This window comes from Mauremys mutica, chromosome 7 (assembly GCF_020497125.1).
Source record: "Mauremys mutica isolate MM-2020 ecotype Southern chromosome 7, ASM2049712v1, whole genome shotgun sequence".
Classification (NCBI taxonomy): domain Eukaryota; kingdom Metazoa; phylum Chordata; order Testudines; family Geoemydidae; genus Mauremys; species Mauremys mutica.
This window is the reverse complement of record NC_059078.1, coordinates 13,536,900-13,550,791: the sequence shown is the minus strand read 5'-3', so window position 1 is coordinate 13,550,791 and position 13,892 is coordinate 13,536,900. Positions and strand designations below refer to the sequence as shown.

The 13,892-nt window shown below is 43.5% G+C and overlaps 1 protein-coding gene across 1 annotated transcript in view; it reads right to left on the bottom strand.

Moving 5' to 3' along the window:
• Nucleotides 1-13,892, bottom strand: part of CNTN4 (contactin 4) — a 669,413-nt gene that overhangs the window by 621,080 nt on the left and 34,441 nt on the right. The window contains exon 2 of the mRNA XM_045024546.1: nucleotides 11,622-11,671. The gene's annotated coding sequence lies outside the window, so the exon portion shown is untranslated. The remainder of the gene's footprint in view (nucleotides 1-11,621; nucleotides 11,672-13,892) is intronic.

The window sequence follows — 13,892 nt, the reverse complement described above, 5'->3', positions numbered from 1 at the left end:
CATACCCTGAAGCTCCTTACAAAATCCCAATCTATATTAATAGGGCCACAGCCTGATCGTTTTGCCCAGGTGGGTAGTATACTACCTATGCATCATGCACATAATTAAGAAATCATTAGATTAAATGTTTTTAAAAGATTTGGAATTGGTTGATAACAAAGGCCACCGTTTCAGTAAGTGACCCAACAATTCTAAAATCCCTGCCTTTATTTTTGTTGGTATCACATTAAAATAGGTTTTCATTCCTCAGATTAAGTTTAAAAAAATAGTGTTTAGAGCTAGGGAGTAGCAAAGAACAAAATTACTTCCTCAGTACAGCATATACAGTCTTGCAACCATTGCTTCATGTAGGAAATGTTGTTGCCCAGGTTCTGCAAGGAAATGTTAAACTTGTGTATCCTAACATTGACATCTGAGGGTTTCATATCTCTGTAACAGGTGCACCTCCTTATGCTCATCTGGGGATTAGTTTGACAAAGGCTGGATGCCTCTTCCAGCAGATGCTCAGCCTGTTATCTCAACCTCGCCCTCCAGGACTCTCTGTGACTTGACCCTCTGGCCAGGTCCCTATAGTCCCTGTGTTCGGGGGTCTGCCAATGCTTCTCTGAACAAGCTGTCCTCTGCCATTCCAGGCAGTCTTCTCTCCTACATCCAAGGCTGTGCCACTTCCCCAACAGCTGATAAGGGTCCCCAGACCCACCCCTTACTCCAGGTTCCAGCCCTGGGATCCTGTGCTCTGCAGTTATAGTCTACAGTTATGATCCCAGACTTTGTTGCTACTTCCCCGTGCTTTGTCTTACTTCCTTCTTCTATCCTCTAGCAGCTCTGGGTTTACCACCCATCTGGGCTTCCCCCACTCCCTGTGGCTACTTCTCCCTTTGGCTTCTTGCCAGACCCTGTAATCGCCAACAAATCTCTCTCCTGTTAGGGAGTGACTGCAGACTACTTTTTTCAGCTGCTCCCCTTCTGTTCTCAGCTTCTTAGCTTTATTGAAGCCCCACCTGCTCCTGCCTATGTTAGCTTCATCCTTAATTAAGCATTACGGAGCCCTGGCTTCCCTCCAGGTGCAGCCTATGCTGTTAATTGGCCCATCTAGCATACCCTAACCCTTTCAAGACTGGTGTGGGGTGAACACCTCATCACAATCCCCAATTATTATTTTTTAGTGGGGAGGTGTATTATTGAGGGAATGGAAAGTGATTATATACCGCCATGTAACTCATTAGATTTGTTAGGAGTCCTCATTGGGTATTTATCTAACAAATAATCAAAAGAATGAATCACTAGCATCACAACATTCATATAACCATTGTAACAGATGACAATAAGAATGTGTACAACTCATACTTTTGGCTGATTTTGAGTTTTAAAGCTGACATCTGTGTATTTCCTGTGATTCATGTTACTTTTCTGTGTTTGTGATTACTTTTGCACCAGAGGTGGACATCACTCATGCAGCAACAAACAATATATAATTCCTGTGTTTGAAGGAAAATTCCCATCTGGTTCCCCAAACACTTCTCAAAATTACCACCACTCTAGTGTATAGCTGTAAGTAGCAGATCCCAGCTAACATGAAAGTGAGTTAGAAACAATATTTAAAGGGACACTATCAGGTCAATTTAGGTCACAAATACAAGTGTGGTAAGAAAGCCACATTTTACAAAATCCATCATCATCAGAAATAGGACCATGATTATTCTTAATTTCAATTAGTTTTATGTGTTCTTGTGTCAGCACAGGGGGCTGGTCTAGATCACCTCCTGAGGTCTCCTCCAGCCCTACATTTCCTTGATTCTAATTAAAATATTTTATTTTTAAAGAAATAATATTCTCCAGCAGTGTCTGAAACCCAAACTTTGCAGCATGATGCTAGTGTAGGGCCATGCTATGTGTACTTAGATTATAGATATATCTCAGATCCTCCTACAAGGCACAGGTAGGTTTTTTCCTCAATATAGCTAGTGGATGTGAACTCCAGTGGGGTGGGGGCACAGTCTTGAGTTCAAGTAGTTACACTGAGGTGAAAACTACCTGTGCCATGTCTTCCACTAGGAGTTTACATCAGGATCAAGATAGCTAAATGGAACCCGAACATGAACCCCGCTACAATGGCATGTGAAGCTGATGCAGCTGAAATTAATGTAAAAACATTAACAGCATTATGTTGATGGTCGAAATGAGTTTTGTTTTTTTAATACCACAAGTGTTACTAATAACACAGATAAGGAACTGTCTGCTTCTTAAAAAATAAAATATAGGAATTTTAACCCAACCGTGTCATAAGTGTAAAAAAGACTAAAAAGTAAACCTGAAGATCAACAGCAAATATTTGTATCCATCTAGGAGATTCAGGTTCAGGAACGAATAGAGGTTCTTGCTTCCAGGTGACTGAGAGGCATATGTGTTGTGGAGGTCACACACTCACTCTGCAAGTTGTTTGAACTCAGCAACACCACTTGTCTGCTGGCTTGCAGTGCTATTATTTCTGACTCCAGCACAAGTGATTCTCAGCTGACAGTAAAACATCAGCATTCAGAAAACGAACAATAGAGGGACTACAAATATAAATAAGGCAGTAATAGCGAAGGATTGTGGAAATCTCAAAGACCAACCGTCATAAAGAGTGCTGTCCTGAGTTATGACTAAAAGATATGAGTCAAACACCCTTCCTTCAAGTCATGGGAAAGAGGACTAGAGGCCACCAGTTGCAACTGGTGTCACATCACAACATATGTAGGCACCGAATGGCTGCACACAATTCCAGTAGAGAATTTCAAATATCCATAGCACATGGCTGGATTTGTCATGCAAGTTCATGGTTAAAGGAACTCAGTGTCATTTTACCATTAAATTTCCCTATGCTAAGGCAAAACTCCCTGGACCTCCTCTAGTTAAGGAAAGCTCTTTCACCTCCTACTAGTCACATCTAAACAGATACATTCAGTGATCCAAGAAAAGCTTACGTGTCAGGAAAATGAAAGAGGCTAGAATGGAGCTCTGAAGTTAAACTGCAAGAGATTTCCAAATTCTTCAGTTCTATTCATCCCAGCTCATCTGAATACATTCAAATCAAACTGCTCTTTAAGAAATCCAGGCATTTGGTGTACGGTTTCACTATGCAATACTTAAGCATGATCGTCAAACAACTTAACATGTAATGGGTACTGTTTTCAAACATGAAAAAATAATTTTTTTTTCTGAGCACATGCACAATTATGTACAAATACCTACAAATTTAGAGTTCATCCTGTCACAGTTCACTTAGGACCTGATCCAAAGCCTCCTACAGTCAATGGACATATTTCCCATTGACTTCAGTGGTGTTTGGATCATGCCCTTTGTGCACACCAAAAGCAAACTCTGGAGCTGTGAAGATGAAATGAATATACTAGTGCATTCACCACTGGAAGCCATTGCCTAAAAGAAATCAGGAGTTTTGGGGAAATTAGCTGACTACGTACCTCTAAATGAGGAAGTACAGAAACTAATAGAACTACTGCAGAAGAGGGGGATTATCCACATAAAATAAATAGTTATGGTAGAAGATTAAGGGGTGGGGGACTTTAAGGGATTATTCAGAAGCTATTTAGGCAGATTCAGTAACTGGCAAATGCAGTTTAAAGACACAAAAGCTTTGATGAACCCATTAAGAGAAGACACTAAGTTTCCTGCAAAGTGAAGCAGCAGAAGCACCAGGAATTTTTCTCCCCCCCCCCAAAGATTTACTAATAGCTAGAGAAATGACTGGATTATTTCAGATGGCAAACTAGCCTTGTTAAACATGCTCTGATCTTATGCCCCGTGGTATCCCCAGCAGTGAAAACAGGTGTTTTGTTTTTTAAAGAAAAAATACCCCAATAATTATTTAATAAAGGATTTCAAAAAGAACGTGACAGTTTTAACATGAAGTCTGCATCAATTTCTATGGCACATAACTCCAGTAACTTATGTGTTAGCATAAAGATCAGGGACCACATCAAGATATAAAGATAGATGTTTTTAAAATGAGTACAGATACAAAAATGAAATTCATTAAGAGAGGAAATAATTTTGTATGAATACTTGTGGCATCTAGCTCTTTAATATTTTACTCTCTTTTATCCACTAAGAAAAAAACAAATTCATTGCCTCAGGCAAAAGCCTGCCTTTATCTCTTCCTACAGCAATCTGCTTTCACTTATTCTAAGAGATGATCTAAAATTAGTATGTAAGATACCAACTAATTCCACTTGTTATGCAAGCAACATCGTTTAATTTGTAGGTTAGAGAGTAAATCACTCTTGTCTGGGATAAATAAAACAACATGCTGCATTATGTTGCTCATAACACGGAAAGCTAACATCAGCCCTTAGAAAGCAAGAGCAGCCAAAACCCCTAAACATCAAGAAACACTCGTTTGCAACAAGCAAAAGTTATGCATAGGTTTCTGCTAGAAAGCGAAATAGCAGGTCCCACCCCTCCCCCCCTCGTTCACACGCTCAGCTTGGTCCTTTCCTCTCCTATTGCTCGGATAGCTGCACTCTGCATCTAAAAAATCTCCCAAGGACACTGGCTTGATCGATCTCTGTCATGCGTTTCGTTTTGGACTTGCGAAGATCAGAGGAGAGAGCCTGGCATTCCGCGAAACATTCGCTTGCACCAGGCTCCTGCTCCTAAAGGGTTTTGCTTGGCAGCGCTGCAGAATGTCAGGGATCTAGCGCAGCCCTTTTTGCTTCAAGGGAGATAAATTAACACGCCCCGAAGTATTCGGAAGAACTAACGCAATTCCCTTCAGGGCTGATCAGCCGAGTGTCTGTTTCGCCGCGATCCACCACGCTGCTCCGCTGCCTCTTATCACAAACGGGGAGCTGAGCTGAGCCGAGCCATGCAGCCCGTGTGCAGCCGTCTCGGCTTCATTGCCAAGGTGACTGCACAGAGAGCCGCTATCTGGCAAAGTTGATGGGAAAACCTTGACTTCTCCGGATAACGTAGGATCGGGCTGGGCGGTTACGGGGCGATGGGTGATACGGACTAGGCGGCCGGGAAGCGCCCTCCGTCTAGTTCACGAGCCCCTTGGCAAATACACAACTTCAGCCCCTTGCGTGATGTTGCCTCCCCATCCCTCCCTGCCGTGAGACCGCAGCACCAAACACCGGCCGGTCCCCTCTCCGCCCTCCCGTAACGAACCTGTTCGTGCGCAAAATAAAAAAAGTCTCCTAGCTGGGACAGAGGCAAATCACCGGTAGCGTCCAGCTGCAGGGGGGGACAGGTGCCTGGCCACGGGCGAGCGGGCTGCCACCGCCACCCTACACGGCTTGGGCTGCTGGGGCCGGTTTCCCCAGGGCGAGCCCCGGCCGGCAGGAGGAGGAAGCCGCGCGTCCGGCAACAAACAAACTTACGTACCCGCCCTCGCACCGAGAGCCGCCTCCGACCCCCGGGCGCAATGGACCCGCCTGCAAAGAGCCGCGCGTCTGCGGAGCGCGCCCCAGAGCCGGCCGGGAGCTCCGACCCGCCGGCGGGCCAGGCAGCCGGAGCCCCGGCGCCTCGGAACGCTGCTGCCCCTTCTCCCCCGCCTGTGCGCCGAGCTCCCTGCTCCGCTCCCGGGCTTACCTCCGAGCGGGCTCCGAGCCGCAGTCGGGTCCCCCCGCAGCAGCGGCGGCAGCAGCGGCGGCGGCTGCTCTGAGGCGCCTCGGCTCTGTGCCGCTGAAGAGCCGAGCGTCCTCTGCCCGCGCGCTGCCTGCCCGCTCTGCCGGAGGTGTGTTGTTAAACCGAGCCGCCTTGGGCCGGAACATGGAACGTCAGAGATTTGGGAGCGCGGAGCAAACCCCCCCCCCCCAACCTGAGCCTTGGCCGCCCGTGGGTGGGTGGGGGAGAGGAGAGAATTAAAGAGCAGGCGGGTGCGCTCACTGCAAGCGGCTCCTCCATTAACCCCTTTGCTCCGCTCCTCGTGCCGGGAACGGGTGCAAAGGTGCCTGGCTGCAGTGCCTCCCTGTGCGTGTTAACATGCCCCTTCGGTGAGGGAGGCAGCTGTGCACGGCTCAGCCCCTCTTTCCATTCATTACAACTGCTTGCCGGGTTTACAACTTTGCTGCAGAAGGAGTCATTCCGCTCTCCCTTGCGGAGAAAAGGCTTTCAAGGAGTCACATCTCACTGCTGATTATTGACGTGACAGTGGCATCTGGAGGCACAACCTCGGTCAGGACCCCGTTCTGCCCCAAAGAGCGTGCAGGCTAAACACCAGACAAAGAGGACCAGAGAGAGGGTATGTCTACACAGCAAACACACAAACAACGCCCCCCAACAAGCCTTGGAGGCCTGGGTCTACAGACTCTGGCTCACTCTAGAAATAGCCATGTAGCTCTATGCGCTTGGGCTGGAACTCTAAAACCCATCCCTGGCCCGCTTTAAGAGCCAGAACATATACAGGGCTCTATTTAGTACTATAGACCTAAGCTCCGAGACTGGCTGTGGCAGGGTTTGTTTTTGCAGTGTAGACACAGCCAAAGTCACAGCAGTTTAGGGGCAGAGCTAGGAATAGAAGCCTGTGCTCCTGGCCCCCAGACTGATGCTCTATTCCCTGGACTAAGTTTAGGCTTGGAGGAGTTAAGATTTTTAATCAGTAAATGTCAATTTCCCCATACACAAAGGGACAAAAAATATTTCCATGGCTGACAAGTGCTATTTACAAAGTAAGAAAAATGCTGCTTGAGAACTTATGAGTTTGACTTAAAGATACTTACTTGGTATATTTTGATGTGTGATGGTGACAATTTGTGTTATAACGATTATAAAGCTTTAACTTTTTAATCACAATGTTTATTGGTATTAAAATAATGATTGCCTGGCACACACGCCCTTAATTTCCCACTACTGTGAAAATTGTGATCAATAATTTTTTTAAATGCTTTAAATTTTCACAGTTGTGCAAAATTGTGGGTTTTAATAGATAAAAGTCTTTTAAAAATGCTTAAAGTGAATGTAGATATTATCTTTGGAAATTAAAAAAATAAAAATCAAGTTCTTTCAAGTCTATGTTCCCACCCTCTTTAAAAACAAAACAAAACTTTATTTCTCGGTTTACTTTTACTCAGAGGCTTCATTTCAGAATGTTAAGAATTTTTTTCTTTTGATGTTGATAAAAAGGCCTGGATTCTATTCAGACAAGATATACTTTGAAAAACTCTAAAGTTTACCCCGGCAGCACGCCCCCTACTGCTTGGGGGGAAGGGCCAAGGCCAAGTGGCTCTCCTTCCTCCACCTGTGCTCCCTCTTCAAGACCTAATGATCATAAGAGCACATGCCTGGGCACCAAGCCTTAGGCATAGGGGTGGCCAGAAAACAACAATGCAATTTTGCAAATAGTTTTTTTTTTCTACATGGGAACAAAAATGAGACATTTCAAAAATTTTAATGGGGAAACAAGAGCAGCAGGCACCAGAATAACCAATAGCCTGGTGATTAGGGCTCTGCCCGTGCAGCCCACGCCCTCCACCCTCTTGGGCTCAGTGGAAGTATAAGCAGCAACTCTTGGAGTCTAAGCAAGCCTCAAGAGCCCAAAGCAATCCCCTTCAGAAGGATCAGAGAATGAAGCCCACACAGCACCCTGCTGTTTTACACTTGTGAACAGTAGTGATGTCATCAGACTCCGACTTCGTAAATTACAACTCTGGATGTTTTCTATTTTACCTACTGGCCATTTGCTCTGCTCTCAGCCTCACTCTCTTTGCCCTCCATGCTTCTCATCACCTTTTCTTCCCTGTTATTTCCATTCACCTTCAATCTCCCTAGTCCTCTTCTTTTGTCCTTCCCATTCCCTTACTCCTGTGTATCCATCCCTACCTGCATGCCTTCTTCATCAGCCCAACCTGACCCCTCATCACACGCTTTAAAAAAATCCCAAAGAAAAATCAACTCAGATGAGAAGAGTGGAGCATACATAGTGTTTTCCATCACTATGATTGTTTTGCAGATATGGTATATCCCTCTACATTGCCCTTTGCCCCTCTTTTCTATGCAGATTTAGCTCTTTGGAGCAAGACCCACTCTCCCTGTGTGTAGGTAGGTCATCTGATACCATGAAGATATCAGTCCTGATTAGAGCCTCTAGCTGTTACTGCAATGCAAATAAGTAAGCCAACAGCTACCTGGAGATTCAAAGTTATTTCAAGACATAAAAAGGAAGAAAATTTGTGTTTAAAGCTGTAGGTGGGACCTGCCTTTACACCTGAGGGTATGGCTACACTTGCGAGTTGCAGCGCTGGTGGAGGCTTTCCAGCGCTGCAATTAGTAAGTGGCCACACCTGCAGGGCACTTCCAGCGCTGCAACTCCCTGGCTGCAGCGCTGGCCGTACACCTCACTCAGCATGGGGAATAAGGATTGCAGCGCTGGTCATCAAGTGTGGCCACACACCAGTGCTGTTATTGGCCTCCAGAGTATAAGGGTGTATCCCAGAATGCTTTTAACTAAATTACTCCCTTTGTTTTGTTATGCAGCCTCTCTTTGTTTTGTTGTGAACCTCCGGAGCTCCCTTGCTACCGGAGCTGCTCTACTGGAGCTGCTTATCAGCTCCTGTTTGCTGTGATCAATCTGTGAACAATCAAATGAGATCCTCCTCCCTGCGTGATTCACAGGGGTTGAGTGTTTGCATTTTGCTTGACCAGCAGCGAGAAAAGGAGTCATTCACAGGGGTTGAGTGTTTGCTTTGCTTGAGAGAAACAGGGGGAGGGGGCAGAGGGGGAAAAGAGAGTATGTTGGATGCAGGCTGTTTGCAGTTAACAGTAAGGGGGTGGGAAAATTTTCTGATTTTGCACAGTGTCAGTTCCAAAAATCCACTCTCTCTTCCCCCCCCCCCCCCCGGTCCCTGTCACACTGCCCCACACCCCTCTCTTTTGAAAAGCACGTTGCTGCCACTTGAATGCTGGGATAGCTGCCCATAATTCATTACTCCCAACAGCGCTGCAAATGCTGCAAATGTGGCCACACTGCAGTGCTGGTAGCTGTGAGTGTGGCCACACACCAGCGCTGGCCCTGCACAGCTGGACGACCAGCGCTGCAGATTTGTAAGTGTAGCCATACCCTGAGTTGCAGTCTAAGTTCAGTGCATGTTCTTAATGACTGTGCAAACAGTGTCTTTAGTGCACACAGGGTGTTTAACCTTAACCGTGCATCTCCTGGGTTTTGGTGGATTAACTGAAACCCTGATTATATTTAATTATCTCCAGTGCAGCTCTCTGTGCACATTGCCTTGCTTTATGGTTTAATAAACTGCACATTGATATAAACTAAATGACAATTAACATTAGTGCAGGTTGGGTTTGCCTTTATTGCTGTTCCTAGGTCTGCACGCCACATGCTTCCGCTCTGCAGTTTCATTGCCATTTATCAGCACCTCCTTATTGGAACAGCTCCTGGCTTTAATAACAAATCAATTGATTTTTCCCAAACAGCTAGGAGAGTGAGGATCCTAACAACAACTTGACCAGTTTTCTGTCAGAAAGCAGGGGAGCTCCCTCAGCCAAATTGCAGGGATTCAGCATTCTCAGACCGCACAGCCTGGGATATTACAAAAGGCAGTGTGGGTGGGAAAATATCAGCATGTGTGAGTTCCCCAGTACCGAAGAAAGAATCACACAGTATCAGGGTTCATCCCCACCCCCAAATCCCTGCTATGGCCCAATCCTGAGAGCATCCCCCACTGTCTTTGATGGGAGTGGCCATTGCTCAGCATCTCTGAGCACAATCTAAATACACGGACTCAAAATCCGATAATAAAATGAATCAGCCTCCCACAGTGGATTTAAGAGGGACACAAGCTTGCTTCCACTGAAATCAACTCCCGATTTGAGATTGGATGGGAGCCAGATCCGGTAGATGTGAGAGGGATGCCTTTGACCAGTACATGATTGAATTCTAGTGCTGTATTTCATGAGATGTTCCATAAATGTTATTTATTATTTGCATAATCTCATTCTGATTTATACAATGGTAACATGTTCAGTAATATATATATTTCAGGTTTAGCTCCGAGTGCTTTCAATTTGGGAAAGCCTGTGTCTCCAAGGTCACCTCATAAATCCAGGTATTGTGGCACTGCACTGCCAATCTGTGTGGGGTATAATAACTCTTAAGGGAAATCAACGCTGAAAATGCTTCCGAATTTTTCAGAAAGGACATGTGTAGAATACATCATCATAGCCCAGCTGAGCATGCAACATCTTTGCAAACACCAGAGAAATACATCACATCCCCTCAATTGGGTGGTGAGCAAAAGCAAATAATGTGCAATAGGTAAATCATGGGACATCTGTATGAAGAGATTACTTGCTTAAGCAGCATTTCACCCATGCACATTTTCTGTGCAAATTTTATAACCCATCACTGAACAAGCCTAACTGCTTTGTTCCAAATAAACTCATGAAAAAGTCAAAGGTGGACAAAAGCAGTCACAAATCAAAGGCCTTAGCTCAAAATTCAGATGCATTCTGTTTAGAAAATAGCCTAAAATATTTCATAGACAGGATGATAAATTCAGCTACAAAACTGCCTTGCAGACTGTTTTAAGATCAATTGTAATAATAAGGCTGACATTTTGGCCAATGCCTTACAGACCAACCTTCAGAAGCACACAGCTATGTAATTGTACTAGATGATTGACAATCAGAATACCCGTTTCAGGGCATCATAACAAGAACAGTACGTAGCGTGATAACAGTAATTAAACACACAAAACCTATGTTTAATTACCATGAAGGTTTCAACACATGCTGGCAATCCAATCCAAGTAAAATGTAAAAGCTGGCATAATCCTTAACATTCGATCATGTCCAGATATAGAATTATAAATGAGGACCTAAGGAGTCTGGCAAACACATGTACCGGGTTGCATATCCAGTTCCTTCCTCCTCATTGCAGTTTCATTGTGCAGCCTGTTGTGAATGTGCATGTAGAGATGTACATCCATTGCATGGCTCTGGAGAGGTTTATTCTATGACAAAATGTCAGGACAAGATATATGAGTGCTGGGGTGAAGCCGCAGGATTAGGGATGCAGAACCCACCACCCAACTTCACTTGGCAGTAGCTTCTTTATCCTATAGCTTGTGTCACTCTTGAAAATGATTTTTACTTGTACACTGAAGCCTTCACTAGGTAACCCTGTCTTAAGTAACTACTTCAAAGTATCCCCAAGGTTTGCAGTACAATTCTGTTTGACCTTTAATTAAATACCAAGGCTATCTTTAGTAGGCAAAGGGTATTTGCTAGTTCCTCAGGGGATTTTTAATTCTAGCACTTCTTGTAGCTCAGTGGTTGCAGTAAAAAGGGATTTGTGCAGATATGTTCTTCTGTTTTGATCTGTGTGGGCTCTTACCCCATGAGTTTCACTTTAAGTCACAGGTTCAAATGATCCCCCCAAAAAATCAAAGCAAAACTCAGATAAAACAGCATTTTCACACACAAACCCATGGTTTTACTTCATTTCTTGTTCAAAACAAAGCCCTGATATGCTTGAAACCAATTCTGGGTTCAGAAACTTAAAATGAACTAGGGGTGAATTCTTCATTTGTAACAAAGCCCGAAACCAGGTCAAGATTTAGCTCATTTACAGTTTCTTAAAGCAAGTTTTGTACAACTCTGCTTACCTGGTACAATGTAGGTTAAAATCCTGTGTGTGGGTTTTCTTAACAGTGTTCTAAAAAAAAGGAAATGCATTTTCAATTCTCATATACTGGCCACAGCAGCTCCTTTCATGTAAATAATTATTCACACTCATTTAGAGATTCAACTCCAAATATGCATTTTAAAGAAGATTTAAAAAGCAATAGGCTGTAACAAACTTCTGCAGAGCATTATCTGCAGCATAATGTGTAAATATTCTAGAGTTCACAGATAAGCGACAACATAAATGGTACTGTTTTCAAAGACTATGGCACTAATGCACTGAATCCTGGGAGTATAAATCTTTTAGACAATGTTTTAAGTGATTTTAGGGCTGATGAAGAGGTGTTGGATTGAAAGTCCTGGAGGCTGAAGTCCCATCAGTGAAAAGGGATGGAATGGAAGAAGCACCTTGGTGTTCTGCCAGTGTGCTTTGACCCTTATTTCAGAAATCATCTCTAAAAGTGAAGGAGTTTTCCTTTCTCCAAATTGATTCAATCCTTGGCCTCTGGCCAAAAGAGATGCCAATTATGGTGGAGGGTTTATGTAATGTGGACATTTATCTATTAGGAGATGGGTGGTTTCACAGTTCAGGGCAACAGCACATGTATTTCTCCTCCATCATCCCCTGAGGGAACCCTTTCTAGGTTCCCAGCTCCTCAGCCATCACCTGTCTTGATCTCTCTCCCTCCAGACTGGGGATGTTCTAGGCTGCACAGTTCTTTGCCTACACTGTGAGATCCCCAGCGAGCCAGACCATCTGAAAGGCCAGCATCTGCACTTTGCTTTGTTATGAACATTGTAATTCCCCACAGTTACAAGTTACTATACTGAGCTTAATAAGCAAGTACATTTATTCTTAAGGTGAAAGCATTACAAAGAAAACATTAAAAGCCAATAAAACCCCTTCACACATGCTATAAAGCTTACCGGGGTCACCCCCAACTCTAACCTTGAGTTCCAGTAGTAGTCCATCCTTCAGAACTCAGAACTGGGGTTTCCCCATGTTTATGTGATCATAACTTTCTCCAAATCAGAACCAGAACCACCATGAATATTTCAATCTTTCCTTTACACAGTTTGGGCCATTGATCTTGGCCTCAGGAAATGGTGATCAGCAGACAATGCCTCACTCCTCAGGATGTAGCTTCAAATGGCTGGGTTTTTTGCCTAGCCCAAAATTTGCATTCACCTCCCCTAACATATTCCCCAAGAAAAGCACTTAAACATTTTGTTTCAAAAGTCCATTATTGTTGAGCACGTTGTTCAGTATACTCCATTGAACCCTCAGGTCTTACATCTGTCAAATCTGCCCCCTGAAAGATTAGAGACAATCCTGGCCAACAATAATATATAAACCATTTATTTAATACAATGGATCCCAAAAGATATTTCAACTTAATTCAGTAAAGTCTCCCAAGGATATGGCAGGAAATGGCCATATCTGTCACAGATGGAAACCAAACAATTCATTTAATATCCGTAGAGCCTCAATACAGCCTTGAGATGTTCATATTTATGTCCCTACTGTTCATGGATAAAAGTGTAGCATGTAGATTGCACTCACTTTTCAAGATACAATTTTTTTTGAAGATACCTAAATCCACTACTGATTCTGCATTCTTTACCTCAGCAAAACTTCCAGGGAAGTCAGTGGCAATTTTGCCTGAATTAAGAAGTGCAGGATTTTGCCCTAAACTAGACTTGTAAAAGCAAAAGGTTGTTTTTAATCTTAAAATGTGCAACAGAGCATCTGAACCCAGTCTTTTTTGTTTTTGTTTTGTTTTTGTTGCATTCATCCAAGGTATCGAAATGTCCTCCCAACTCTTTGAACAAAATGCCTATATACCATGTCTAAGTCCGAAGCAAAGTTTTATGATTGAATTTCCAAATCCTGAAATTAGGGGTTTTATAATAGAAATGATGTAATTTGAAAATAAATGGTACCATTATAATTGTAATTTGTAATTTTTTAACACATTAAAAAAAAACAGCACAGGAAAAGCCTGCAGCTTCTCAGTTCAAGGGCTGTAAATTATTTTTAATCGTGTTTAGGATTCTAAGATGACATCTACCTCTAGATCTTAGTACTTAAAGAACCACATTTATATAGAAAACTATTATCTGCTGTGAACTTTTCAGATTACATTTAACACTATGCACCTCATTATTTCAGTTATTAAAAGAAAAGTTCAACAGTCATTTGAGTTCAGCACAAAAGGGAAGTTTTGAATTATAAAACATATATGGAAAAA